Genomic DNA, 27,304 nt, shown 5'->3' with positions numbered 1-27,304 from the left:
CCTGGCTGCTGTGACTCAGTGGATTGAGTGCAGGCCTATAAACCAAAGGGTCACAGACTTGATTCCCAGTCTAGGGCACATGTCTGGGTTGCAGGCCAAGTTCCCCAGTAGGGGGTGCACGATTGGCAACCACTCATTGATGTTTTTCTCTCATTTTCCCTCCCTTCCCCTCTCTAAAAATAAAAAATAAAATAAAATCTTTTTTAAAAACCTGTATCAGGGCTAAAAAAATTGTTTTGACTCATGATATCTCTGATTTGACTTTATGTAGTTCCTACCCTCACTCTATTTTAACTCCACCAAATGTCCTCAGGGCTTTTCAGCATACCTCTCCTTTGAAAGGTATCAGCCACCCACCCCACCCCCAACCACTTTTCGAAATACTAACTTCTCTTCATTGGTCATGCAGGTTAGAGTTCCTCCCACAGGATTTGTCCCAAAACATGGTGAGCACTCTTCTTTATGCACAATAGCCACTCACCACATGGTGTTGTAATTTTTTATTTACTTCTCTCCATTCCACACTCTAAGATTCATAAAGATAAAGACTGTGCCCAACACATTTGTAGCTACTGAGAGCCTCCAAAGTTGAGCTTATTCACTGGTAAATGAGTATCTGTGATGCCTTGGAACCAAATATATTGTATAATCAATATGGGGAGAAAAGAGTATGTGTCATTCCTTCAGGGTAGCATTACAAAAGGAAAAACAAGAAAAAGAATGTAAGAAACAGGTGGAAAAGGGAGACAAGAAAGGCAAACTGGAAAAGAAAATAAAGAGAAATCTAAGCTAATGAGTTTTATTTGGATTTTTAAATACCAGTCAAGCTTGAGAAAATTGAGGTATAATGGCGTGATGGGGGATTTTTGAAAAAAATACAATATCAAAGAAGAAAGTCCAAAGGAAAAAAAAAACTGAATAGCACATTTCTCCTTGACCTTGTAGGGGGCACAGAGGGAGGAGGTGTGCGCTTCCCATACAGTATGCTAACCACCAGGTCAGTTCAAAATTTCCCACCATAGTCAAGGGTCCAATGTACTTTCAGAATTGTTGCATTCATCTGTAAAAACAGCAAAATTTAAGTGAATTTTTAACAGCAAGAACTGAGGAGAAAAGAAGCTGGAAACTGAAGGATAAATACACACAGAGAAAGAAACCTTGAAATTGGTCCCCCAAACAGCAGCAGCAGCAGCCTGCAGCCTGCAAAGAGCACAAGGGACACGGGATAATTGAGAAATGGTAACCTTGGCAGTGAAGGATGCTGAAGTGAAAAGTTGTCAAAGCAGAGGACTGACAATTAAATCTCCAGACTTCCTCCCACTCTTCTGTATTGTGTTTCAGTTATACTCACTGAGATTAAACTTCTGGATGGCTCGAAACCCTTCCCCATCCCACCAATTCTAAGAGTGCATTTAATTGTAAATAAACAAGAACTGAAACTCTATTATGGGACAAGAAAAAATCATTTCTCCATAAAAACAGAAAGCAAGTTTAACTGGTCTAAAGAAGAGAAAGTGGAAAGGAAATAGGGGAGAAACTCATGTAGAAAGGAGATAAAAGCTGGGGCTAGAATCCAGCCATGTGGCCTCTTCTTGAGCTTATGGTAATTCTGTGGAAATAAAGGTCACAAAATGCAACATATATGAAAGTCTTTTTAGGACACTTCTCTACATTGATCTAACAGTCAGGCCAACCTCATGTTAATTAAGTACAATGGCATGCCCCGGCTGGGTATCTCGGTTGGAATGTCATCCCCATATGCCAAAGTTGTGGGTTCGCTCCCTGGTCAGGGCACATACAAGAAACAACAAATGTATGTGTAAGTGGAACAGTAAGTTTCTCTCTCTCTCTCTCTCTCTCCCCCCAACCCCCATCAAATCAATAAAAAATATTAATTACAATGGCATGGGTTTCAACAGCCAAAACTAGCACAGGAATCCACCCTACTCCACTTCATAAGGTGTGTTCCTTTTGTCTTCATAGGGACCAGAATGATCTTTACGAAATTTAAATAAGATCACATGACTCTACCTTGCGCCTGCTTAAAACTCCAAAATTTACCTACCCACTTAACTGAGAGTAAAATATAAATTTCTTACTGCAGGAAAAGGCTCAACCTCCCTCCTCTCTGACCTCACTTCACATCCCTGTCCCCTTTGTTCCCCACTGGTCTGCTCTCTGTCCCTTGTGCCAAGCTCAATCTAGACCTTACACTAAATTTCAGCTCTGCCTTGAAGGCTCTCTCTCTGTGCTGCATGGTGAGCTTCTGTCTGTGATCACCTCCACAGAGAGCACCTCCTAACGACCTTCCCTCCAGTGTCCAAAGACACCGACCCCACCGCCTCTCTTTCTCCCAATATCCTGAAGTACTTTATTACAACACAAAATTACCTTATTTACATATTATACATTTAAGTGTCTTTTTCTTTTTCTTTTTTTAGAAGATTTTATTTATTTTTAGACAGAGGAGAAGGGAAGGAGAAAGAGAGGGAGAGAAACATCAATATGTGTTTGCACTTGTGTGCCCCCTACTGGGGACCTGGCCTGCAATTCAGGCATGTGCCCTGACTAGGAATCAAACCCGCAACCCTTTGGTTCACAGGCCGGCGCTCAATCCACTGAGCCACACCAGCCAGGGCTGTTATCTTCTTTCTCCCACTAAAAGGTAACTTCCATGAGGGCAGACCTCATCTATTTATCACTGCTCCAGCAACAGAACAGTATTTACAATGCAGAACAGCACCACATGTTCAATGAAGAAATGTGTGTGTTGAATATATAATCGTAACAGAATAGATAGATCACTTTTAATATTGAAGTTTCATTACTTCTTTTAATTTAAACAATTAAATTTGTATTATATTCATCAGCTAGGAATGACAATGTCAAGAAGAGCACACATATTGGTGCAGTGACATGATAAGAAGTGAGAAGAGGAGTGAATGGGGGTGATAAAATGGAAGAGTCTAGATTAATCTTTCAAGAAACATGCAGGAAGGGAAGTAAAGGCAGAGTGGTAGCTGGAGAAATTTTAACAAGATGATGGGGGAAAGCCAGAAGGAAGAGAGAAGTTAAAGATTCCAAAGTGAGAGTAGACTATGAAGATTAAAAGGTTTTGTAAGCATTTACATTCCACACATATAAGTTATTATTATACTTATAATAAGTTATTTTTATTATTACTTTTAATTTCCACATTCTATATAGAAACAAATGTATCTTCCAGAACTAAATCATTCTTTGTTTGCTGATAGGTTATTAGAATAATCTTACTAAATAGGACACCTAGAACCACAAGTTTCACTACACTGTTCATTTTACCCAATAATAACGTCCAACTGGATTATCGTTTTATTATAAAGACTGTGACTTCATCTAGCACATCCAAGTTATTTACTGAAATAACAATTATCTTTGAAGTAGACAGCAATATCAGTATGGCATTAGATAGGCAGACAGATGATAGATATTAAGTAGATATAGATGTGTATTAAAGTATAAGGGATTTATGTCTGTATGTATTTGTATATGTAAGAACATATAGTAATCAATTTAAGAGATAATCATGTAACCCTATCAATAATCCTACATTGTGTGTTGTATTATACAGAAGCTGAGGTGATCAATTCTAGTCATTTTTATTATGTCTATTCAAATTTGGTTTTATTTTAATGTTATATACCCAATATCATCACATTATAGTATTCCGCACCACACTTAACCATGTATATTATTTGAATTAGAATCTCCCTGTTGAACAATTTGAATCTGGACTTCCCATCTTGTAAATTATTATCAAAAGTTTATAGAGTTGGATTTTTATATGTCAGTCATGTGATTAAAGCAATTAGCTCATATTTTCTTAGATAACTTTAGAACAAAGATTAAAATCTAAATCGCTTGTCAAATTTTTCTGAATTGAAACAACTGTTTTAAAATTCTCATCTTTTTTGATACAACAGTGTTTTATGATAAATCTACTTTTTGGGTTCCATTTTGTTAAAAAAGTTAGCCCTGGACATTTAACCAAGAAATCTCCATTGATTTCTAAAGATTGCCTGGCAGCAAATATAAGTCTCATTTAAGAACTACAATTGCCTCCTTTCTTAACCCAAATTTTGTATTTCCATTTATTTCCCCACAATACTGCAATTTGGGTGGGTACAAAAACCCAGGAGTGCTTTTGCTTTATGCTCAGCAATGTACAGCCAAAGTGTTGATTTTATACAAATGCCTTTGCCACCTACAGACGATAATAACAGAAAATAGAAACGTATTGTCATTTAAATGATTTCTCCAGAAGCATACAATATTCTAAAACTCTAAGGTCTAATACCCAAAACAGACAAAATGTCATAAGCAGAATAAAGCAATCATCTGAGATTAGGAGAGCACTAGGAAAACAGCTGAAATGATCAGGGCTAAACTGAACCACAGTGCTGTGCGTCGTTATTACAGCCGAATCACTTACCCCCCTTCTTTATCTGTGAAATGGGAACGTAACCTATTTTCTCATAGAGGAGTGTCATTATAATAAACAAGAAATCGCATGACAGTTCGGACTTAATAAAAGACATGATAAATCTGAGGTGTCACTCTTTCTTCAAAGGTCCTACTATTAGACCATGGGCTTGTAAGTCAAAAATTGCTGCCTGAGTATGATCTGGTAGTTACTATTACACTGGTAGGACTGTTGTAAGGAATAAATATAATGTATATAAAGCATTTAACACAAAGCCAGAATATACACTTAAACTGTAGCTATTATTATATAGTATTAACAATATCTGGAACACAGCCTCCTGGCTAGGCATGAATGGGGAATAAAAAGTCTTTGAACAACAAATAAAAGATCTCATGTTTCAATCATGAGTGAAAAATGAACCTACTTTTATGAATCTATTCTAAGTCTATAGAATTACCAGGTAAGAACGTGAAGCAACAAGGTAAAAATGGAATAGGACTATTTAACCGTACTCTGATGGCTCTGCAAAGTAAACATTGATACTTGGATATCAGAGAATAGACATCAAATCTATAAATGTACAGCATTCTAGGATCATTAAGTATAAGAACAAATATTGCTCAAATGCCTCTAAAGATATATAGAGCACAGCATGCTAACCGAAGTTATTAATATTACTATTTATGTTTTTATAACTTCAAATGTACTGGCTTAAACTGTACTAGCCCATTCAATATATCATTGAATCCTCGTAATAGCTCTTAATAATTCTCATAAAACTAAGTTCTATTTGTATTAATACTCCCAGATCAGATATAGAATCTGAAAGAACAATTTGGAGACAAGTAATAAGTAGCAGAGGAGAGTCTTGAATCCAAATCTTCTGCCTGTTGGCTCAGGTCTCATCACCACAGTGGTTAGAAAATGCTTTGCCTACTCTGTGATGGGTCCCAAAGGTACGAGATGCATTTTTACAGGTGTGCACTTAAAAAGGCTAAAATGAAACTAATTTTTTATCTAGAATTATTGAAAGAAAATCACCTTATGCCAAGTTACTGGATAAAGGAAATACTATTGTATCTCATTACTGTGCCCTGTGGACTACATAGTGATCATTTTTAAGTGGCATGCCTTTTACTGTTTATATGAACTGCATGATCTGGTGGGTCCATTGTCTATCAGACACCAGCCTATTGAGATCAGACCTAATGGAATTGCTATAGCAGAAGTGGCAACATGAGACAGGGTTGTCAGATAAAACACAGAATGCCCCTTTAAATTGGAATCTATCTTTTGTTATAGTTTCATTGAGATATAATTGACATACAAAAACACTGTGCATATTTAATATATACAAGTCAATGCCTTAGGATGCAAACACCCATGGTACCACCACCATAGTCAAGGTATACACACACAGATACCAATCGCCTCCAAAAGTTTCTTTGGGTCCCTTTGCTGTGTGTGTGTTGGGCAGGGTGGGAATGTGACTAAGAACATTTAACATGACATCTACACTCTTAACAAATTTTGAAGTACACACCATATTATTAACTACATATACAAGGTTGTACAGCAGACCTCTAGAACCCATTCATCTTTTATAATTGTAACTTTATGCCCCTTGAATAACTGCCCATTCCTTCCTACCCCTGTCCTCTGGCAACCACCATTCCATTTTCTTCTTCTATAGATTTGACTATTTTGGAGATTTCATATAAGTGAAATGATGTAGTGTTCGTCCTTTGTGATTGACTCATTTCACTTGCAGATCTTTCAGGTCCATCCATGTTATCACAAATGACAGGGTTTCCTTCTTTCTTACAACTAAATCATATTCCATTGTAAGCACACACTATGTTTTCTTTATCCATTCATCTATCAACAGACATTCGGGTGGCTTTCATATCTCGGTTACTGCTAATGATGATGCAATGAACATGGGAGTACAAATATCTCTTCAAGATCTTGATCTCAATTCTTCTGGATCATATAATAGTTCTATTTTTAATTTTTTGAGAAACCTACATACTGTTTTCCATAGTGGCTGCATCATTTTACATTCCTACAGTGTATAAGGGGTTCCTATTTTCCACATCCTCACTAACACATGTTATCTTTCAACACGTGTTATTTTTTTAATAATAACTATCCTCATACGTGTGAGGTGATTGCTCCTTGTGGCTTGGATTTGCATTTCCCTGGTGATTTGTGATGTTGAGCACATTTTCATGTACCTGGTGACCACCTGCATGTCTTGTTTGGAAAGATGTCTGTTCTTTTCAAAAAATTATTTGTTATTAGGTTCTAGAAGTTCCTTATATACTTTACAAATTACCCCCTTCTCCGATTTATCTGAAATTTACATTTAACTAGGTGTCCTATAATTTTAGTTGCCAAATCTGCCAACTCTCTTCTAGTTTTTAACTATATTATTTTAAGCAAGAAACTAACATTGACTTCTAGATTGAAACATGCTTCTCTGGAGTAAAATAAGCTTAAAATTTTATAGATGTTAGTAGACACTAAAATAAAACCTTCCTTTATTTCATGGTTGACTATCTTCAACATACAGACCCAAGAAGAGATGTCTGAAAACTACTTTTTCAATTTGCCTGCAATTCTGCTGGCTAATTTGAAGATCCTAAATTGTATATTCTGATTAAAAATGTAGCAAATTTGGCAATTAACAGCATGAGATTTGAATTCAGACACTGAATATCAAGATTTCATGACATACTAGCTGTTAGAGACGTGCTGTTTAATTTTCCAAAGCCTCAGTTTCTTCCACTGCATGTGGATAATAACAATATCTGCCTTAAAGAGGTGTTGGGCTGTTAAATGAGTTCATTTATTTTGAAGTTCTAAGCACAGATCCTGACACAGAGTAAGCAACCTAGAAATGACAGCTCTGAAAGAGAAGTTACTTAAAATTATTCTGTGTTTACCTTCTTTATTCAATAAGGAATAATCAGTTGACTGATCTCCATTTCTATCTTATAAGAACTACAAGGCATCATGGAGACAACACAAATCTTGTTCTTCATATATTCCCTGATGAGTCATTTCATGCCTTTCCAAATAATTGTAGGTAGTTTGAGGGTAGTTCATCTTTCAAGTTTAAATTTTATATCTCTTTGTACTTCAAAGTATTAACTTTTAACTATAGTGTTTCTCTGTATTTGTTTTGTATTCAGTGTCCCTATCCTTACCATTTGCTTTTTTCTTTTTAATTATTAACTATTGCTTCCAGGATCTAAATCTGTTCTTCCCAAAAGAAAAAAAAGATAGTATGATTATGTGGTATAATCAAAATGAGATTTCATACTAAGCCCCCTGTTACAAGCAATGTATGATGTCAAACTATAAGCCACAAGCAAATTTTAATGTAATGAAACTCAAATTTAAAAAGTAATAAAGCGATTTAATTGAAAGAAACCTAGTTTACACAATTCTATCCCCTTTCCTATAAAAACTTCAGGCACAATGTCAACAGCTACAAAAATCTGGATTTACCTTGTCCCACCCTCTTACAGCATCAGTGATGCTCTGTCACACACAGTGGCCAGTAGCAGGTGGTAGGAGACAGGCAGTGTGCAGACAACCCACAAAGCACCCACTCCTGACTGACACAGAGATAGCTGCATTTCACAACTCTTGGCTGGAGTATCACTGAATAGAATAAGAAAGAAAATTTTTAGTCCTATGTACCCTTATATAGATAACTAAATCATAATCCTAGCATTTAATTTTGTGATTCTTATGGAAAAAAAAAAAACAGAGCTAGCTCTGCACATAATATCTAAGTTCCACAGACAGGGTCCATAACAAAATATTTTCTTTCCTTTTTAAATAACACTTTTATAGTTATTAAAGCAAATAACTTATGGTCATAAAATCAATTCTAAATATTTATCTACATTATCACCACTGTCACTGGTTAAATATTTTTCTTCCTTTTACTCTAGAGCATGTATTCTCTTGGGAAATGAGACCACAGAAGAAATCCACTCCACCCCAGCACTCTCTCCTTCATGATAGCAAAGGAGCTAAAGAATAAGTGAGAATGATGAAAAAATTAATCTTTAAGGGTTCTTTATTAGAATAAAACCTGTGGTCCAAGAAGGACACCTATTCTTCACTGTGGCTACAGCTGCAGGTACGAGGGATTCTTCCCTCCACCAATTCAGTCATTCAGTGTGGCCAGTATGCCATCAGACACTAACTAGGTAACAGCACGAAATCAGGAGAGAAAGCACCTTTGCCAATAAACCATCACAAAAGGCTGACCTCCCTTCAACACACAGCCTTCTCAGAGGTAAGTGAACTGAAAGGCTAAAATACGTAGGTTTCCTCTCATGCCCCGGGAGGCACAAACATTAACCCATGTCACTTTACCATAAAAAATTATAAAAGCAAATAAAACATGAAAGGACAATGACACCCACATGTTGAAAGATGTGCCACTCTATGTCCTCAAAAGAAACCAATAAAAAGAGGTTCAAGAAGAGACTGCTTAATCTAGTTCATTAGAATCTGCCTGTACTTTGTTCTAAGAATAATAGTCTAAGTAATATTTTTGGACAGCCACGTGTACCAGCATTAACCTCCAAGTACAACTTCACAATGCATGATGCTGACACCTGCATTTTTACAACTATATTTTGCATACATTCTCTCATGTATTTGATATTTTGGCATAACCTCATATACAATGAGCTTCTTTTGAGCAAAAGTGGAATATTATCAATGTTTAATATAGTGAAGTACTATAACCAATTTTCAGTTAATAGCTTAAGCAACTCAGAACTAAACTGATTAAGAATAAAAGCAGCAACCACTATGTGTTATAAATCCCAATCCACAGTAAATTCTGTAATATATTCTTTCAGCCTGTTCCTTTGCAACAAGATGGCAGCTCCTTATTAAAATCTCATTTTAACCCTTTCAAACATCTGGAAATTTCTATCCTGAACAAAATCAATAAAAAATACAGTAAGTCCTCACTTGACATAGGCGGTAAGTTCTGTGACATTAAGCTAAATGACATAACAAAACCAATTTTACCAAAGGCTAATTGATATAAATAATCAATTAGCTATTGCATCTCATCAACATTATAAGGAAATGACCTTGAATGAAAAGATGTTATTTGAGGGCCTGTTGTGTACATTAACTCTACTGTCTCTTTGCCATCAACTGTTTGTTTCCACTCCTAACATTTTATTTATGAATGAACTTGGACACCTCAGTCAAAGAGCAGGTATTGGGTTGGCAAAAAATTGTGTTTGGTTTTTTTTTTATGTACAATGGCTCTAGTAGTGCTTATGTGTCTTTAACTTCATTCAAAACAATTTTGTTAGATTGTATTGTGACACCTATCATACCAGCATGCATTTTTTAAAAAATCTTATCATATTTGGTAAAATTTTGTATAGTCATTTTAATACTGAAGATGGAAGGAAATATATAACATTTTGGCATATCATGCTTTATTAGTTCAAGAAAGGTAAAAACACAAGTGAAACACAAAAAAGAAAAAAAGATTTGTGTGGTGTATGTAGAAGGTGCTGTGACTGACTGAATGTGTCAAAAGTGGTTTGCAAAGTTTTGTGCTGGACATTTCTTACTAGACCATGCTCCATGGCCTTCCAGACTAGTTGAAGTTGATAGAGATCAAATCAAGGCATTAACTGAGAACGATCAATATCATACCACGTGGGAGATAGCTCACGTACTCAAACTATCCAAATCAATAAAGTTATTGGTGAAAATGAAACATGTGTCTTTTATTTTATGGAAAAAACTAAACAAACTTTTTGGCCAACCCAGTATTTTCCAACAGTAAGCAACCACACTGCAAAGCAGCACTCAAATGGTTACATGTGTGACCTTAAGAAATTTTCCCAATGGTGAGATTGATTAAATTGTGAAATTATGTCCCAAGGTGGTAGTAGAAGCCTATTACCTAAATCCATTTTATTTTTATTTTTTTGTTGACACTATTACAGATATTCCCATTTTCCTCCATCCTTTGCTCACCTCCACCCAGCTCCACCCCTCCTTCTCTCAGGCCATTACCACACTATTGTCTGTGTCTATGGGTTATGAATATGTAAGCTTTGGCTAATCCCTTCACCTTCTTTCATCCAGTCCCCTCTTCCCTCTCTCTTTTTACAGCTGTCAGTATGTTCCATGCCTTTGTTTCTATTATGTTCATTAGCTTATTTTGTTCATTAGATTCCACATGTAAGTGAGATCATGTGGTATATCTTTTCTGGCTGGCTTATTTCACTTAGCATGGTAATATACAGGTCTATTCATGCTGTCACAAAATGTAAGATCTCCTTCATTTTTATGGCTGCATAATATTCCATTGTGTAAATGCACCACAGCTTTTTTTTATACACTCATCTACTTGGGCACTTGGGCTGTTTCCAGATCTTGGCCATTGTAAATAACACTGCTATGAACTTAGGGTTGCAAATATTTTTTTGAATTGGTGTTTTGGGATTCTTAGGATATATTTACAGAAACAGGACCACTGGGTCAAAAGGCAGTTCCATTTTTAATTTTTTGAGGTAACTCCACACTTTTTTCCACAGTGGCTGCACAAGTCTGCATTCCCACCAACAGTGCACTAGGGTCCCCTTTTCTCCACTTCCCCGCCAGCAGTTGTTCTTTGTTAATTTATTCATGATAGCCTTTCTGACAGGTATGAAGTAATATCTCATTGTGGTTTTGATTTGCATCTCTCTGATAATTAGTGACTGACATTAAGCATTTTTTTTTCAGATGTCTATGGGCCCTCTGTATATCCTCTTTGGAGAAGTGTCTATTCAAGTCCTTTTCCCATTTTTTAATTGGGTTGCTTTTCTTCCTGGAGTTTTATAAGTTCTTTATGTATTTTGGAAATTAACCCCTTTCAGATGTATCATTGGTGAACATGTTCTCCTGTACAGTGGGTTGTACTTTTATTTGTTGGTGATTTCCTTTGCTGCGCAAAAACTTTTTAATTTGATATAGTCCCATTTGCTTATTTTTTCTTTTATTTCCTTTGCCCTAGGAGACCTATCAGCAAAAATATTGCTACAAAAGCTGTCTGAGACTTTACTGCCTATGTTTTCCTCTAAAATTTTTATGGTTTTATGACTCACATGTATGTGTTTTATCCATTTTGAGTTTATTCTTGTGTATGGTACAAGTTAGTATTCTAGTTTCATTTTTATGCATGTACTTGTCCAATTTTCCCAACATCATTTATTGATGAGACTGTCTGTACTCCATTGTATGCTCTTGCATCCTTTGTCAAATATTTATTGACCGTATAGGCATGGGTTGATTTCTGGGCTCTCTGTTCTGTTCCATTGATAAGAATAAATTTAACCAAGGAGGTAAAAGAACTGTACTTGGAAAACTATAGGACACTGAAGAAAGAAACTGAGGAAGATACAAATAAGTGGAAGCATGTACCTTGTTCATGGACAGGAAGAATTAATATAATTAAAATGTCCATAATACCAAAAGCAATCTAGAGATTCAACACAATTCCTATTAAAAATTCCAGTAGCATATTTCACAGATCTAGAACAAATATTCCAAAAATTTATGTGAAACCTAAGTCTTTTTAGAAAAACATTCCAAAAAAACACCCAGAGTAGAAGAAAGTCCTGCAGTAGGAGAATAGGCAGGACTGGTCCACACTGTAGCCATTGTCACTTCATGTCTGCCGAAAACTACTGAACTTATTTCTCCCCTATGTATATACCCTTACTGCACTGTTGGTAACAAGATTTCAGGATTTATCAGATAGAATGCTATATAAAACAACTGTATCAGATACCACCACAGTTTTATAACAATTTACCAACAACCCCTGAGTTAACACTGTTTTTGCCATGCACGTATAATGGATATCATGGTGCTCTGTAAAGTATTCTACAAATTAGACTTATTACCAAATCATACTAAAATAGGTAATATTGTGAATGGATAAGAACCATGGTGTGTATGCACAGTATATTATTCAGTGTTAAAAATTAATGAAATTCTGATACAGGTTATGACATGGATAAATCTTGAAAACATGCTAAGTGGAATAAGCTAGGCACAAAAGTAAAAATGTTGTATTATTCCATTTACATGAGATATTTAGAATAGACAAATTCATATAGACAGAAAAATAGAATGAGGTCACTGGGAGCTGAGGGAGAGAAGAACCACAGCATTACCGTTTAATGGGTATAGAATTTCTGTTTGGGATAACAAAAAAGTTCTCAAAACGCACAGTGTTGTGATTGCACAATATTATGAATGTACTGAATTCCACTGCAACTATTAAAATGGTAAATGTTATGTGTATTTTTCTTAATTTTATTTATTTATTTTTTTTTTAGAGAGGGAAGGGAGGGAGAAAGAGAGAGAGAAACATCAATATGCGGTTGCTGGGGGCCGTGGCCTGCAACCCAGGCATGTACCCTGGCTGGGAATCGAAAGTGCGATGCTTTGGTTCGCAGCCCACACTCAATCCACTGAGCTATGCCAGCCAGGGAAAATTTTATGTTATGTGTATTTTATCACAATAAAAATTTAAAAAGCAACATCGCAAGAGGCATAATGAGAATAGTTCTGCTCATCAGCTTTGTCATAAAACCTATATTTATTTTCTTCTTAACAGTATTTGAAAATATCCTGATCTGTTTGTTTATTGTCCCTCTCCCCCACTAGAATAAAATTCTATAATAGCAGGAGCCTGGGCTTTCCATTTCAGTACTTCATTTCCAGCATTTGGTATGTCCTTTTGTCTCAGAGTAAATATCTGTGGAGTAAATGAATTAATAAATAGAAGAAATAATATCTATGTCTTTTTCATTTTGAGTGCATAATCATGCACTTTTTTCTTAGGTCTGATAACATTTAGTGCCTCCATACTTTGTAGGCAGAAGGATACTTTCAACTCTTATGTACTTTGTATATAAGTCCTGTGTCAGCAGCCAGACTCCAAGCTCCCCAAGACACCAGGTGCTATTGCTCCACTCCTCTATAAAATATTTCACTCTTGCATAGTGCCCTATGGCACACTAAGAACTTTCACACCCATAATCACATTTGATATACAAAACCATGAGGCTGGCACATGTAAGCACCCTCATTGCAAAGATGAGGAAACAAGTTCAGAGAAGTTAAATGACTTCCTCAAGGTCAAAGTTAGTAAGTAGAAAAATTCAGAACTCAAAACCAGGTCTTCTAGCTCCAGGTCAAAAATTCCTTCCATTAAAAGTTTGATAATGAAAACAATGATGCTAATGCCATATTTTCCATAATTTAAAATAGAACACTTTAAAATATTTCCTTCTATATTTTTTCTGGGCTTATAGTAAAAGATGCCTTGACCATGGATGTTTTTAGAAATGCTCAAAAAGAGGCAAGTTATACATGTCTGAAAATAAATTTAGCTAACTACTGGCCAGTATAATACTACGGGGAAGGAGAAAGAGAGGTAGGAACAGAGGAAGCTACTAGCTGTTTGGAGACCTCCGAGGGAGCTGGCAGGGACAGTCAGGTATGTAAGTGCAGAGAGGGTTCAGTTCCACCCTCCGGTTCACGTCCAGAATCCATTCCGCCCCAGCGCACTGGTGACACACGAAAATGTGAGCCATGCTCTACCATACCTTCCCATTTCTCTAAAAAGCCAGAAATTCAGAATCATATCTGAAATCTCTCAATTTCTAAATTTTCTCACTTAATTCCACTATTTTAGCACATTATTCATGTCAAAGACAGCCTGTGGGCAGCCAGTTGTGGACTCCGGTCTGAGCCATCATTTCTCCGGGCAGGCTGCAGAAGAGACAGTGCTCTCCAGACTTGTGAACTCTGACTTGGATCAGAAAAAGAAAGCAGGAAGGGAGCATAGAAAGACAAAAAAAATGACTTTACAGGAAATAGTTATTCCCTGTTTTTTCTTTACCCCCCACAGAAAATTATTCCTAGATTTTATGGGGCTTCAAATGAGTGCTTTTATATTATAATTGTGCTTTATTTTGTTTAAATCATCACCCGAGGGCATTTTTTTTTTCATTGCTTTTAGAGAGAGGGAGAGAGAGGGAGGAGAGTGGGGAGAGGAGAGAGAGAGAGACATCTATCAGTTGCCTCCCATATGCGTCCCCACTGAGGATCAAACCCACAGCCGGTATGTACCATGACAGAGAATTGAACCTGCAAGTTTTTGGTGTATGAGACAATGCTCCAAACAACTGAGACACCCAGCTAGGGCTCAGACAACTGTGCTTTATGAGTAATTAAGGTCCTTAGATTTGAAGATGTTTAGTATACGAATGCAACTGAAAACTCACATTACCTTCCATGGGAGAATCCAGAGGCTGAAAACAGAGTATTCATTCTCACAAGCACAAGATCTGATGCTGTACATTAGCAGTGGCACACAAAGATTATAACTGGGAATGAGAGAAAGGAAAGAACCTCCTGAAATGCAGATGTCTTGAGCTAGAAGCAGCAATCACAGCACATGCAGCTGGGCAGTGGTTGGAGACCACTGGAAGAAAACAATAAAGCACAAGGTATAAAAATACCAAAGAAGTCAGCTGATTCTTTTCAACTGGTATGAACAAAAACTATAGAGAACAAAAGGACATTGAGATGACTGGTAAAAATCTGAAGCTTTAAATAGCCTATGGTTCAGACAAGCTGGAAAATAAGGGCCAAAGGAAGGATATGAAGAATTAAGATGCTGTACTGTTTTTCTCCTAGCATAAGGCTGAAAGGACCATTCAGAATTGCCTCCAATCCAGGCTCTCTCACCAAACTCAATAACGCTGCTTCCTAGGGGGGGCCATCTTTCAATGCTACAGTCACTTCAGTTTATTACATGTAATTTTCTAGCCTTTACAAAGGTATCTAACATGACTGCCCTGGCCAACATTCTATTCTATGTTTATGTTTTTCACCAACTCTGTGAAGACATAGAAAGAATGCTGAATTGGCAGTAAGAATACTTGTATTCAAGTCTTGTTCACCTGCTACTGCTTAGGTGCGTGATTTCTGGAATCATTTCATCTCTGAGTCTCAGCTTTTTTTTTTTGGTAAAATGAAAGTAATAAAATTCTTCTTAAGTAACTTAGAGGGTTGTGAAGATCAAAAGATGTAACCTATATGATAATTTCTTACCAATTTTAATCCCAATATATTATCAAAAGAGTCAAAGGGGTGTTGCTCAGTGGGCTGGGCATCACTCCACAAACCAAAAAGTCACCATTCGATTTCCTGTGAAGGCACATGCCTGGGATGTGGGCCAGGTCCCCGGTGGGGGCCGTGCTAGTGGTGATGGATTAATGTTTCTCTTACACATCAATGTCTCTCTCTCTCTCTCTTTTGCTCTTCCTTCCTCTCTCTCTAAAAATAAATAAATAAAATCCTAAGTTTAAAAAAGGGCTCATCATCCAATGAAAACTACAGCCTCACGGTTCAAACAGCTACTGTTACTCTAAATACTGGTGAGATAGCTGTGAAAATGACAGGCAAGATCCCTACACACATAGGGCCTACATTCTGATTAACATTGTAAATTCTTAACTCAAGTTTTGACAATAACATCATAAACAAAATAATTCATTGTTCAGCTAATAAACTAATTTTAAATAAGTTTATGACAATGTATTGCTTGTTTTCCATTAATTTCCAGAAAGAAAAGAATGTAATGGCACAGCTTAATTAAATTCAGAAAGACACTAAGCCTGAAATTACATAAAGTATTGTTTACTATACATGTGTCATTGGTACACAGTAATTACCAAACAGCACAGACACATTTGCTATTAGACAAACTTAGGGGAAATGCTACTGCTTACTCAAAGTCTGGCTTGGGGAAATAACAAGTATTCATCCAAAACAGCTATTATTAAGTGTTTATTTTATGCAAGTCCTGTGGGGGCATTATAATACCAAGATCAGCAATCCCCAGTTCTCCTTCCTTCCTTCAAAGGACTCACAAGAGAGGAATAGAAGACAAATTTGTAAGATCACGTGAGCAAGAGAACAATGCATGGAGTACTAAAAGGTTACAGTGGTCTGGAAAGACAGATCAAACTTAAGGAGTCAGCTACCTTCATAAAACTTTGACAAACAAGACAAAGCTGGACCAGTAGTCAGACTTCTGAGGTAGAATCTAATCATGTCTTTGCCCAGGTCTTGTTCTATGAACTAAAGCAAATTGTTTCGACCCAGTTTTACAAAATAAAAAAATGAAATGAAACATTACCAAGCTCTGGCCCTGCTGGCCTTCTCAAATCCTTTTTTAAAAACTCAGGGTAGAATAAACAGATGTATGTAAATATCATTTACTGCACAATTTGGGTCATTGCATTAGGTAAAACATGTGAGCACCTCACTACTTCTGCCTCTTAAGAACATACTCAACAAGTGTTACACCTGAGTCTGAAGTAGGAAATACTTGAACTAAACCTTGAAGCATGGGCAAGATTTCAATAAGCAGAGATGATTTTTTTTAAAAGCCACATTCTGTCAAAGGAACAGTCTGGGAAAGACATGGAACTGGGACATGCAGGAAGTAGGAGAAGCAAGCAGACTCAGTTGGCTTCCCCCTAAACTCTGGAACAGAGTAGGCAGTTACATCTGGAACAAGGCATCTCAAAAATAAGAAAACTGAGGCTCAGAGTGGTGAAGTGACTCCCCCACTGGAGACACATCCCTAAGTGACAGCTTTAGGACCCATATTCATGTCCTCTGATCACAAATTCGTTGTTCCTCTATCATATCGCCATCCTACAGCAACATTTGCGGACATGTCATGCACGAGATGAATAGTAGAGAAAGAGGTCCCAGCTTTCACATTAGTTGCCATTTCACACAAGGGGAGAAAGACGATGCAGGGCCAGGGTGTGTACAAACACCAAATGTATGGGATCATAAAATGGTTTTAGTCTACTTGGGGCCATTATTGCATCTGCAAATTATCAGGGGAACATGTGTCCTCCATTTCAGTTCACCTGTGCTGTTCACCTGATTTCTTTATTCGCTCTTTCTTTTGTAAGGGTTCAGGAATAAAAACGACCACTATATTAAAATGTATTTAAGGGAACTGTATGCTGGAAAACCACATAATAGTCCCTGGTGGCAAAGAGCAATCACTGTGGACTCCCTGCTGTTTGGGCTTGCACGCATCCCTCTTCTGCCCCACTCACGCCTGCCTCTGCTGATCGCTGACGCTGTGCCATGTCCAAACCGGCTAAGTGACTACCTTCCGACAATGGGTAACACTACTGATATAAGTGATTTTTCTCTCCTTTCAGGATTTCTATTCCTGTGTAAGCAGACAGTATGTCCAGGAATACTGTCTTCACTCTGTCTCAAGAACCAACTTGGAACCTTGTAAGTACAACTAGGGGAATGCACCTAAATCTAGAAATAATTACCATAGTTATGAAAAATAATTGGTTAATGTTAGAAAGAGGATATCATAAGGCTTCCCCTTGATAGAGGAGAAATCATTTTTTCCAAAGCCTCCCCTTCCTTAGGTGCACACCTCCCTCCAGTAATTAGGATCAGCCTTAGCAGATGGGATATGAATTTTAAGGAGATATGGCCTAGTACCATGGGACTCAGGTGACGTTTGACAGTCTGGCTCTCTCGTGGTGCCCCAGTCCTAGAAACTGAGCTTCTACCATTTTCCCAGGACTGCCTCCTTCCAAGCAACTATAAAAGACTTCACTCTGTCCTTGCCTTCCACCCTCACCCCATCCCCCAGCCCACACAGCTGGAGTGCCTGCCCTGAAACTCAGCCCTAGTCTTTACTATCTCCTAACAATCTTGCTAACCCTGACTGTTCACTTATATTTCTCCTGCCTGGACAGGACTTCTCTGGGCTGTATTGCTCTTGTCTTACTGCCTAGATACCATGCCTCGCCTACCAGAATGGACCTTCCCTCAGGACCTAAGCTGACCCTAATGCTATCATCAGGTCCTCTTCATGACAAGGTTGAGTTCTGGGTCCCAAATGTCCCCATCTGTGTCAGTTTGCTGGTATTGATCACTTGAGGCTTATAGTCTAATAAAAAGAAATATAAATGGAAAAAAGATTAGTTCTTTACTTATTTTATATGGTTGGCTCTTACAGGCATCTAAAACATCAAAGGATAAAACAGTGTGGTCCATGAGTTGGTATACGTTATTCAGCCATAATGATGGCCACCTCATTTGACATTGACAGTAATTGCAACCCTGAATAGTAGGTACATGACTCAGGAACCAGATCTCCAGCATTCAAACCCAAGCTTTGACACTTACCAACTTTGGGTCATTGGACAAAATTAACAAATACCTCAATTTCTTCAACTATGAAATGTGGACACAACAATTTCTTTCTCAAGAGTTGTAAAGATTATTAAATGTGTTGACAGACATGAAGTTCTTACAATAAGGCCTCACTCATAATAAATGCTGAACTATTAGATACTGGTTACCATATCTAACACATAATTACAAGAGTCATAGAGAAGATTAAATAGAAAAACCATTGCTATAATGAAATCGACTGTTACCTCTTCAACCAAGACTTCTATGGCCCTCCCCAGGTCAAGCTGGATTTGCCTTCAATATACCAGGAACTGTTTAGCAGGGAGGTGTGCAGCACTAGGTTAACCTTGACAGCTTACTACCTGTGTGAAAGTTCTTTATCTGTTAAATGCAGAAAATAGTGTTTCCTATCTAATAGTGTTGAACTTGTTATTAAGTAAGTTAAGACATATAAAGCACCCACAGAAGGGTGCCTGACATATAGAAAACACTTAAGTGTTAGCTAACTTATATTATTAGTGTGACCCACACAATAGAGAGATGAAATGATGAAATCAGAATGTCCCTAAGGCATGAGAGCAAGGAGTTATCCATGTTCCTGACAAATGGGCAGTTTGTCATTAGTTCCGGTCCCAATCAGATCTTTTCCCACCAGAAGTCAATTCAAATCTTAATTGCAGCCTAAAAAGCACACCACATGGAAAAGATCACTCAGATCAAGGAAGCAATCAGAGCCACATCCTCCCACAAACAGCAATAACAAGTACATACAGCAACTCACGTTTCACAAAGTTTTTAAGGGATGCTATCTTCCTTAGAAATTTGGTGACAGCCTGCACTTTAAAAGATTAAATGGTTAAAAAGACTCTTAAAATAAAAATTAGGCGTCCCAAGCACAAATACAACAATCTGACATACACTGGCATGAGGCAAGAATAATGTAGACACAAAAGATCATCAAAAGAACCTAAAGAAAGAATTTCAGAGTGAACCAAGGTGCAGGTATTACCTGATTCTTAGTACCTAGGTCTGAGAGATGAAACCCCAAGTTCCACTCTATACCACTTGTAATTATATATAAACATGCCTTAGTCAGCCACATACTAAAACCTAGAGTATTTTTCTTTCCTTTTTTTAAAAGACACATTTATTCAGTGTCATGATCAGACTACTACATTCACAAATCAACAACATGAGTGCAAAAAAAATTCTACATTAAAACCCTCTGTTGGAATGTTTTACACTTTCCACAGAACAGAATCTAAAATAACCTCTAATGCAATTAGTCGCAAATACAGTCCTTGAGTTTTTTGCCCATCCACACAAGTATTGCCTACAATATGTCTTCTTTGTAGTAGCTAGGCCCTGCCACCACTGTGCTTGTCACAAATCTGTTGTAACCTGGAGCTTCCCTGTCACTTCTCTGGCTCCTCTCCTGCTAAGCTGTGTTTCCTGGCAGCAATTAAAACCTTCTGCCACTGCCACAGCCTTTCTGCCAGTGGATGCCGCCGAGTAAGTATCGCTGAAGTCTCCCCTCCTGCAGTCGTCCTGTCAAAGTCAGAGTCTCCCAAAGAATAGCTGCGGAAGCCCTTTATCTGAGGTTTGAGCTTTGAAACAACCCGCTGCGAGAGTCTGAGGAGCTATGATGATCAATGAGGAGCACCCCCACACTGCGTAGGGTTGAGAGATCCAAACAGCAAGTGCTCTGGAGGCTTTGTGTTTGTCATGTTCGCCACTGGGGAGGAGGTGGATGCAGCCGTAAAAGCAAGGCCACACAAGGTGGACAGCAGACTTGCGGAACCAAAGAGGCCTGTCTCAAAAGAAGATTCTCAGAGGCCTGGTGCCCACAACACTGTGAAAAAAATTTTTGTTGGTGGTATTAGAGAAGACACTGAAGAACATCACCTAAGAGGTTATTTTGAACAGTATGGGAACACTGAAGTGATTGAAATCGTGACTGACCAAGGCAGCAGCAAGAAGAGAGGCTTCCCTTTTATAACCTTTGATGACCCTGACTCTGTAGACAAGACTGTCCTTCAGAAAAACCACCTTGTGAAAGGCCACAACTGTGAAGTGAGGAAAGCCCTATCTAAGCAAGAGATGGCTAGGGCTTCACCCAGCCAAAGAGGTCGAAGTGGTTCTGGAAACTTGGGTTTTGGTTGTGGAGGTGGTGTTGGTGGGAAGGACAGCTTTGGTCATGGAGGACACTTCAGCAGTCGAGGTGACTCTGGTGGCAGCCATGGTGGTGGTGGATTCAGTGGCAGCAGGGACGGCTGTAACAGGTTTGGTAATGGCGGAAGCAGTTTTGGAGGTAGCAGAAGCTACAATAACTTTGGCAATTACAACAATCAATCTTCAAATTTTGCACACAAGAAAGGAAGCTTTGAGGCCAGAGCTCTGGCCCCTATGGTAGAGTATATTTCTTACTTCAAATGTAGATTCAGTCATTTTCAACAAATGGTCCTCTGATCCTCCTCCTCCTCCCCAGCAGAGGTGGAACTCCCCGCCAGTTAGGCCTTCACTGCCCGGCAGACAGGCCTTCATTGCTAACTACCTGTGTGATCTTGCCCAAGATGTTTCATCTCATCTCACTCTCTAACCATCTCCTTGCCTGCAAAGTGGAGCTAATGCTGGAATCTACCCAACAGGAGTAGCGTGATTATTAAATTGGCTACCACAGATGAAACACTGAGGACAGTGCACAACACATAGAAAACATACATTCCATTGTCACATAACGTACCAAGTTAAAGGACGTTATCATTTGTTATTTATAATCATAAATAATCATAATCATAAATAACAAATGAACTAGACCCCACAGACTATTCTAATCTAGATTATGGGGACCAGTGTGGACAAAAGGAGATAAAAACACCTTAGAATGTTGTGTTTGCCAGGGCTCAGTCCCCACAACTAAGGTTAACAAGGTTCCTTTTCTCTGAATTTATTTTGCATTACAATCTGGGTTACTAGGAATGAGCTGCTGGACTGGAGAACCTGAATGGTTCCTTTGACCTCTATTGTACCTTACATTTAACTTACAGCCAGGCACAGACCCGTGTCTCAAAAAATAAATGATGAAAGAGTAACAAATTGAGCATCAAACAAGGAAAAAAATTATTCTAACTCCAGGACTACTTCCTAAAATCAGCAGACTTTTGAAATCATTAACAAAACAAAATTATCATTTTAACATTCTTTTTTAATAGCTTACAGCTAAAAGCATCAGCAGTGCCTCTTAAATTGTGTAAACCGTTAAGATGGAAATCTTAAAATGTTTTAACCGAATATTACCACCATTTCCTTCTGTCGCTTAAAGACTTTTCAAATTCTTTTGTCTGCTCCAAATGTTCCAAGAAGCATGTGTGTTCGCTATGCATTGGGCTGCCTAAACATAGAAAAATTATCTGCTTCCCCATCAACCACTGATTTTTTTCCATTACCAAATGAGAGGTTCTAAAGGCCTACCATGACTAGGATAAATCACTCCATTTCCTTTACTCTATTAAAGTAGATGTTTTATGTTCCACTGCCACAAAATCCAAGATGAACATCAGAAATAGCCTGTGAGTTGAAGACTCTCATTTTAAAATGGCACCACAATTTATCCTATTTCTTACTGTACTGTACTGCATTGCATTATTCATTAGAAGTATTTGTTTCTTAAGCAGCTATTATGCAGCTTGTGGTAAGCATAGCCTTCCCGGGACAAGGTGGTGATTTTGAGGGACGTCTTCCAGAGGATAAGGTCACCTTGTGGAATTTCCACCTGTGTGACCTCAGTGTGTTTGCATAAATATAAATTCGCTCTATGACATTCCTGTCATGTTTGCTCAGTGAGCAAGTAATTTGCCACTCTCATTACTCTAGGTACAAGGTAGCTTGTGGAAAATCAATCTCCTTTCTGCTTCATACATCACAGCTTCCCCCCGACATCCAGTGCCTCCTGACTCTAAAACGCAGCTGTGAGATAAAGACACAGTCTGTTTCAGCAAGTGCATTGTCCAAAGGGGCTAATGAATGTTACACCTCACTGGGAAACCCCGTCTTGGGGCAAAGGAAATGTCTATATACAAAGCAAAGATGCTGTTTCCAGCAAAGCATTTCCTGTACCAGAGGGAGGGAAGTCTTAATAGTGGAACAAACAAGTAGCTACAGGGGGGTTAGTGCACAGCGTTTCAGAAATATTAATCTACCATCTTTCCAGGTCACAAATCATTTTCTCCACCTCTTGACAGGTTCAAATTTGACTTTGAAAGACAACCCATTGCAGGATCCTGACCAGCTATAATATGTCAGGCTTCTCCTCAGGGACAGAGCCAGCTCATACCAGCAGATGAAATCATTTCTGTGTTTCCATTGGAAGCAATTGCTGTTTTCTTCACCAACATTTCCAACTCAACAGCATACAGTGGGAAAAAAACAGTAGAGATATTTTCATTCTATACCTATCTTCAAAGCTGAGGAAGGGTAAGATGTGAGGGTTTTCATGACACATTACATCTCAAATCTATTTTAGAAAACCACTAACTTTCAAATGTCACCAGATATTTATTGCATATCTACTACTGGGTATCTATATGTCTAATAGAATACGTTCTATTCTTGGAGCTGTAAATATAAAATAACTAAAAAAATAAATAAGGTGCCTCTCCTGGAATTTATGATCCAGAAAAGAAAAAATAAATGAATACTTAAAAACAACAATGTGACAATTTCAAGTATTGATCAGTACTGTGATAAATAAAAAACAGGGTGATATAATAGACAGTGATGGGAGGAATAGAAGTTATAAAGCAGTATAAGATAGAATGGTGAGGAAGGTGTTAGCCAAAGGATCAAACCAAGGGCAAAAAGAGGGGAAAGCATGCTCTGGGAGAAAAAAACGGGAGTAAGAGTAGGGAGGTAGTGAAATACAGTAGTCAGTAGGACTGGAGTAGATAAGCATGAGTCTGAAGACTGATACTAGCAAGAGTCAGATTACAGAGACCTTTTCGGCTATAATCAGGAATTTGGGTCTCTTCAAAGTGCAGTGAAAAGCCATTGGAAACCGGACGTAGAGGGAGCAAATGACATACTCTGACATTATTTAAGAGTTTCTTTAAAAGTGTCTTTGCATGGATAAATAGTTGTGGGGAGTAGATATAGTAGAAGCAGGGGGAACACTGAGGAAGCTGGGGTTATAGTCCAGGCAAGTTATCATAATGACTTGACCTAGGAAGGTATTGGTAGAAATAAACAAAAGTACACATAAATTCTGATATGATTTGAACATATAAAGCTTGGGATTTGCCCAAAGATTTAATGAAAGGCTAGCAAAAAGAAATTGGTGTCATCAGTAAGATGAAGAGGGGGTAAAAATAAGTAATTCTCATTTGGACATAATAAGTTTGAGAAGACATATATCCAAGATATTACTTTGGAAGCTGAGAACACAAAGCTAGAACTTAATGATAGATAAATTCTGGGCATAGAGGTACCATTAAATTCCAAGTAACTAAATAAACTTACCTTGTATAAGGTTACAGTAGAAATACAGAACCCCTACTTAAATTTGAATTTCAGATACAATGAATAATTTTTTAGTGTAAGTATGTCATGAATATGCATGGAACATAGTTATACTAAAATATATCCCAATGGTTTATGAGATGGATAGATGATACACAGATAAATATGTGTGTGTGTGTTATGTGAAACACATAACTCTAAAAATAAAGGTTATATGAAAGTCAAGTTTAAGTGAGCATCATATATTTTTATTTACTAAATCTGGCAACTCTAAGTCAGAATGGTATTTTAAACAAGGAAGACCAAGACTGGGTGTAATCCAAACTGCAGCAGAAGTACATCAGAGGAAGAAGGGTTTAGGAAGCATGTATAAGGAGCCTTAGAAAAAAACAGTAAGAAGAGTCTGGTGTCACAGGCACCAAAAGAAAAAGGTGCCCCAAGAAAAAAGAAGTACTCAACTGAGTCCAAAATTTGTACCGTTGCTTAGGAGTTGGATAACATGAACTCAACAAGTAACTATGACATTCAGCATCAGGGGAGCAAGCCTTGCTGAGCTTGAAAGCAGCAGCTGCAGTGAAGTAAAGGAACAGAAGACCCACTGGACTGGAATAGAGATGAAGAACTGGAGACAGTGAATGTAGAAAACAGGGTGGTAGCTGTGGGGACACAGAGTCAGGGGGACATGTTGGAGGATGTGTGGATACTGATGGGAATGATCTGGTGCAGCAGGAGAACTTCGTGAGTCACGAATGAGAGGGGGAGATGAGGGCACCAACGCCCTCATGAGGAAAGGAGACCCAAACCATGCTGAATGTGTTGACTTTCGACAATGGTGGAAACAATTCTTCCATTTCAATGGAAAGAAGACAGTGAATATGGGTGTGGTTTCTGTTAGTTTCAAATTTTATCAATGACTATTCATAAACATTTACACAGAAACATTTCATTTGTAATAAAGTCTTTTTCTGACATTTTAGTTTGCTGAAAATTACCCAGCCATTCTATACTCGTAAACAAATAAACATAATCAAAATTAGTGTTTTGGTTTAAGATTGTGGTAGCTAAATCAGTTATTGTTAGATAGCTGTTTAGAAAAAGTGTTCACTTTTACTTTCCCATGGTTGCCTTCATTTTTCAAGACTATGGAAAGTACAAAATAGCCTCTAGACTTTTATAACATCAAAATTGAAGTTTTTCTGATGGAAATCAGACATCCCTAAATAACATGTCCCACAACAACTGCTCCACACCATACATCATTGAATAGAAAGTTTATCTAAACTAGAGTGAGAGCAAATACTGCCTAGCCCCAGAGAAACAAAGGTCCGTTGCTGTGGGAACCACACTTTGGATCTTCTGACCTTTGCATGTATTGCATTAATGTGGATATTTGCATTGGATCTACTCCAAAATAAAAATCAGGTATTCAGTGACACAGCTATCATTGTAGCTCAGCAGCAAAGCAACAGTGCTGCATTTTGGGGAGCACAAAGAAAAACAGTAAAGACATTTTTAAAATAGATATATTAGATTTAGAACATTTTTCTAAGTATCATGCAGTCGTTTGTCAGTTACCTGAGGTCCTGATGATATCTGTAAATGAACATGAATATTTGCCCACAACACTTCATGTTCTTATTAACAGAAGAGTGACAGTCTAGCAAACAAAATTTCCTGGCTTATTCCAGGGCTGTCTGCATGGTTCCTGTTATTTTTAACACAAAGCTCACAGCAAATGCAATCCTGTACCCTTTTGAATATTTAAAGAAATGTGTCTCCTATCCATATCCTGAATTTGAAAGCAAACTGATACTACTATTGGAAATGATAAAATATGGGTGCAGGAAAAAACTCACAATTATTAAACAATCTAACATATAGTTATCTATTGCCAACACTTTCCACATTGAACAGGCCTTTTTCTTGGCATGTTTACTACAATTTGAAATGGCAACTTTACTATCTTTGGATAATATTTTTCTCAGTTTCCCTATATGAACACAGGAAGCAGAGACAGAGCAAAATCTAAGCTCAATAAATATAGAGGCCTCATGTACATTGCCTGGTGTCTGGTAACAAAAGGCAGTCAATGAATGTGGATGGGTGGGTAGGTAAATGGATGGATGGCCAGAGAACTATGGGGAAGCAAAGCTATGAAACTTAGTCAGACAGTAAAAAGATCATAAATATACTTTTTTCAATCAAGTGAGAAAAATAAGATATATCAACTATTCTTAAGAACTAGCTGTCATCCCTAAAGCCACAAGTTAGTGACAAATATTTTAATTTCATTTAAAAACCCTAGTCTTTCTACATCCTCCTGCCCTGCAAGGGTTATACTCTCCCTCCCTGAATCTACCCATTTACACACTCAAAAAGTAAAACATCTCATAAAACCCCAATGACACTCTAGGCTCTGGTGATAGATTTTCCCCCTCGGATCTGAGATATAACCAACATATAACATTGTGCAAGTTTATGGTATGCAATGGGGTGATTTGATATAAATATATATTGAGAAATGATTACCACAATAAAGGAAGTTAGCACACCCATCTCCTCATGTAATTACCTGTGTGTGTGTGCCCATGCACATTAGTATGTATGTGATGAGAACATTTAGGATTTACCCTCTTAGTATCTTTCAAGTATACAATACAGTGTTGCTAACTATAGTCACTATGCTATATATTACACACCCAGAACTTACTCATCTTATAACTGGAAGTTTTTACACTTGACCAAATCTCTTGACTTCCCCCACCCACCATTCCCTGCCAAACACCAATCTTCTCTTTGCTTCTATGGGTAAATATCATACTTAATGGTGAAAAGTTAGTATTTTCCTCTAAAACCAGGAACAAGACAAGGATGCCACTCTTGCCACTTTTATTCAACACAGCATTGAAGTCCTAGCCAGAGCAAGTAGGCAAGAAAAGAAGTAAGAGACATCCAAGTCAGAAAGGAAGAAGTAAAACTATCTCTATTTGCAGAAGA

At 37.7% G+C, this 27,304-nt stretch overlaps 1 protein-coding gene and 1 pseudogene across 1 annotated transcript in view; one reads left to right on the top strand and one right to left on the bottom strand.

Moving 5' to 3' along the window:
- Window positions 1–27,304, bottom strand: part of TAFA2 (TAFA chemokine like family member 2) — a 428,493-nt gene that overhangs the window by 136,721 nt on the left and 264,468 nt on the right. The gene's annotated exons all lie outside the window — the stretch shown is intronic.
- Window positions 17,748–21,292, top strand: LOC114512960 (annotated as a pseudogene).

This window comes from Phyllostomus discolor, chromosome 2 (genome assembly GCF_004126475.2).
Source record: "Phyllostomus discolor isolate MPI-MPIP mPhyDis1 chromosome 2, mPhyDis1.pri.v3, whole genome shotgun sequence".
NCBI lineage: Eukaryota > Metazoa > Chordata > Mammalia > Chiroptera > Phyllostomidae > Phyllostomus > Phyllostomus discolor.
The sequence above is the reverse complement of the archived record's forward strand: the minus strand, read 5'-3'. Positions and strand labels throughout refer to the sequence as shown.